We start from the raw sequence: 4,790 nt of genomic DNA on the forward strand, positions 1-4,790 counted from the left end.
CTAATACTTGAAAAATCGAAAAATCGTGAAATTGAAGAAACCAAAATTGAAAAATCAAAAATTAAAATTTGAGAAACAGAACATCGGAATGAAAATTGGAAATATTTGAATATTGAAAAATCGCAAATTGAAAAATTAAAACAAACAAAATGAAAAAAACAAAAAACCAAAACTTTTAAATCGAGAAAATGAAAGCCGAGAAATAAAATTAGGATTAAAATGAAAAATTTTAAATCTGAAAAATTTAAAATTAGCAACTATCCGCACTGAAAAGCTTAGGATTAGGAATTTAATGAAATTCGGGAAACAGAATATAGAATAGAAACATTGAAAAATCTAATGATTTAAAAATCTAAAATTTGCTAAATCATAAAATTGAAGTAACGAAAAATGGAATAACCGAAAAATTAAAAACTGATGAGAGTCGAAAAATTGTAAAACTGAAAAAGTGAAAAATCGGAAAAAATTGAAAAACTGAAAAATTGGAAAATCGAAGAATTGTGATAATGAAACATCGAGAAGTTTAATAATTTGAGAAACTGAAATTAGAAAAAATAGAAAAATAAAAAAAAGGGAGATGAAACATCGCAAACTTGAAAAAAAAACGAAAAGTGGAGTAAAAAAAAATTTAAAGACTGGGGACTTCAAAAATTAAATGATAAAAAAATTTAAAAGTGAAACTCCGAGAAACTGAACAATCAAAATTGAAAAATTGTAACATGGAAAACCCGAAAAATTGAAAAACCTAATATAGGTATTTGAAAAATCAAAAATTGCAAAATCGAAATTTAAAATTTGAGAAACAAAACATCGAAACGTTAAGAAACTAAAAAAACAAAATTTAAAATATTTAAAAATTGAAAAATCGCAAATCGAGACATTAAAATGAACAAAAGTTAAAAATAAAAATTTTGCAAACGAAAAATTGCCAAATTAAAACCGAAAAGTTAATTTAAATTGAATTTTATTTAACTTTATTTACAATGAATTATTATTTTGCTTAATTTGATTTAACAATTCGAATTGAAAAACTGAAAAATTAAAAGTCGTGAAAATGGAAAATGAAAAAACTAGAAAATCTAGAAAATAAAAGCCAAAATATAACTCAAAAATTGGAAAAATCGAAAAATTGAAACACTGAATATCTAATAATTTAAAAATCTAAAACTTGCAAAATCGTAAAACTGAAGGAACGAAAAACCGATAAATCGAAAAATTGAAAGTCGGAAAGTCGTAAAATCGAAATATCTAATTGAACTCGAAAAATTTAATTCCAGAAAGAAAAAATTGAAAAATAGAAAAATTGGAAAATACTAAAATTCAAGAAACGAAAAATTGATAAATCGAAGAATTAAAAATTGGGGGACAAAAAATTGTAAAACTGAAAACAGCGAACAATCAAAGTATAGTACCTACTAAGTATATTATTGGAAAATTGGATTCGAGAAAGTAAAAATCGAAAAATTGAAAACCGAAAAATTTAACGAAAGACGAAAAAACACAAAATCGAAAAATAGTTAAAAAATCGGAAAAAATCTAAAAACCGGAAAATTGAAACATCCAAGAATTGCAACAATGAAACTTCGAAAAGTTCAAGAATTCGAGACATTGATAATAGAAAAACTGAAAAACTTAAAAATTAAAAATTGAGAGACAAAAACTAATACGAAACGAAAAATATTAAATTAAGAAAATAAAAATCGAAAAACTTGAAAAACCGAGCAATCGAAAATCGAAAAATTAGATAATCGAAAAATTAAAAAGTCGAAACACGCGGAAATTGAATAAACAAAAATGGAAAACCTAAAAACTTTAACACTGAAACATTGAAAAACTGAAAAATTAAAAAATCTAAAACATTTGAAAAATCGCAAAATTGAAGGAAGAATATAAATTATGAATTCGAGAAAGTAAAAATCGAGAAAGTGAAAATCGAAAAATAAATCAAAACTCGGAAAAATCGAATACTTAATTGAAAACTAAAAAATTGTACATGGAAAATTTGAAGAATTGAAATTCGAGAAATTGAAAATCGATAAACTGAAAAAACAAAAATTTAAAAATTCAGCGACTAAAAATCGCAAAATTGAAAAATAGTCCAAAAATCGGAAAAACTGAATAATTGAAGAATTGCAACAATGAAACATCAATTTAAGAATTCGAGAAAGTGAAAATCGAAAAATTACAAAACTTAAAACTAAAAATTGAGAGACGAAAAATCGCAAAATTGAAAACAACGAAAAATATGAAATTCAGAAAATAAAAATCAAAGCAATTGAAGAATCGAAGATCGAAAAATTGAAGAATAAAAAATCGAAACACCAAAAAATTGAGTAATCATAAAAAATTGTAACACTGACTAATCGAAAAACTGAAAAATTAAAAAATCTAATACATAGGTGAAAATTTCAAAAATTCCAAATGACAAATCGAGAAATGAAAAATCGAGACCAAAAATCGAAAAATTGAAAAATCCAAAAATTGTGACACGAAAATTCACTACACTGAAAATAAAAAATTAAAATAAATAAGTAAAAATTAAAAATAATTAAAAAATTGGAAAAAAAGAAAAAATAGAAAATTGAAAAACAGAAAAGTTGCACATCGAAAAGTTTAAGAATTTGAGAAATTAATAATCGAAAAATTGCAAAATTAAAAAGGAAAAATTAAATTTTCTAAAATTGAACAATTGAATAATATTAGATCGGGAAAATAAAAATCGAAAACAGTGAAAAATTGAAGAATTGAAAATATAAAAATTTGCAACGCTGAAAAGTTTTTAAAAATGAAAATTTACTTATTTATAGACTGAAAAACCGTAAATCGAGACTAAAAAGTGCGCCAACGAAACATCGAAAAATTTAAGAATTCGAGAAACTGAAAATAGAAAATTTGAAAAAGTTTAAAACTAAAAACTGAAAGACGAAAAATCGCAAAATTGAAAACAACGAAAAATTAAAATATATAAAAACTGAAAACTGCAAAAATTAAAAAAATAAAAATCGAAAAAATTGAAAAACCGAAGAATCCAAAATCGAAAAATTGAAAAACTGAAAACTTAAATATCGAAAAATTGAAAACACAAAAACACTGAATAATCACAATGAAAAACGTAAAAATTATAACACTGAAACATCGAAAAACCGAAAAATTAAAAAATATAAAATATATTTGAAAAATCGAAAAATTGCAAAATCGTAGAATTGAAGAAACGAACAATTGAAAAATGAAAAATTAAAATTTGAGAAACAAAACATCGTAACGTTGCGAAATTGAAAAAAAAATTAAAATATAAAATCAAAAGATCGAAAAATTACAAACCGAGGGAGTAAAATCGAGAAATTAAAATATCCAAAAATTAAACATGAAAATTTGTGAAAACGCAACATTGCGACATTAAAATCGAAGTTAAGTTTTTAGTTTGATTTATGTAATAAACACTTTCCGTATATAAATTATTGTTATTTAAAAATCTAAAAATTCGAATCGAGAAATTGAAAAATTAAAATAGTAAAAAATGAAAATAGAAAAAATTATAAAAATCTGAAAATTGAAAATCGGGAAAATTAAAATTAGAAAAATCAAAAAATTGAAAAACTGAAAAATGAAAAAATTGCAACAATGAAACTCCGAAAAGTTTAAGAATTGAATGACCTTCGAGAAACAGGAAACCGATAATCTGAAAAAACTAATATTTTTTTAAAAATCGAAAACTTGCAAAGTCGTAAAATTAAAACCTGGGGTGCAGAAAAATCGTAAAACTGAAAACAGCAATAAACTGAAAAATTGAATTCGAGAAAATAAAAATCGAAAATTTGAATTCGAGAAAATAAAAATCGAAAAATAATGCAAATGTTGCAAAATCGAATAAAAATGGAAAAATAGAAAAATTGCAACAACGAAACACAAAAGTTTAAGAACTGAAATTAGAGCAATTGAAAATCGGAAAATTCGTAAACTTTGCGAAATTGAAAAAAAGAAAATTGAAAACATGCATTTAAAAATTAAAAAATCGCATATCGAAAACTTAAAAACCGGAAGACTAAAAATCGAAAAATTAAAATAAACAAAAATTAAACATAAAATTTATGAAAATGAAAAATTACGAACTTAAAAGGGAACAGTTAATTTAAGTTGAATTAACTTTTATTTGCAATGAATTATTATTTTGTTCGAAAAGTTTAAAAAGTGAATGAAATTCGAGAAAATATAGAATCGAAAAATTGAAAAATCTAATAATTTAAAAATGTAAAACTTGCGAAATCGTAAAATTGTAGGAAAGAAAAATTAATAAAAATCAAAAATTGAATTCAAGAAAGTAAAAAACGAGAAATAATTGAAAACTCGAAAAAATCGAGTAATTGAAAAGTGTAAAAATAAAAAAACTAAAGCATCGAAAAGTTGAAAGGATTGAAGTTCGAGAAAATGAAAATCGGAAAATTCAAAACCGAAAACTGAAAAAAGAGACGAAAAATCGCAAAATTGAAAACAAGGAAAAATATAAAATTCGGAAAATAAAATTCGAAAAAATTGAAAAATTGAAGAATCGAAGACCGAAAAACTGAAGAATGGAAAATGAAAACACCGAGAAATTGAGTAATCATAAAAAAATTGTAACATGAAACATAGAAAAACCGAAAAATTAAAAAATCTAATAGGTACTTACATATTTGAAAATTTCAAAAATTCCAAAATCATAAATTGAAGAAGCGAAAAATTGAGAAATAAAAAAAAAATAAAGTTAAATATAAAAATAATGGACAACGAAAGATTGTGGAAAACGTGAAATT

Source organism: Zophobas morio, unplaced genomic scaffold, assembly GCF_036711695.1.
Source record: "Zophobas morio isolate AGI-343-1 ecotype UQ-CSIRO unplaced genomic scaffold, CSIRO_AGI_Zmor_V1 ptg000020l, whole genome shotgun sequence".
NCBI lineage: Eukaryota > Metazoa > Arthropoda > Insecta > Coleoptera > Tenebrionidae > Zophobas > Zophobas morio.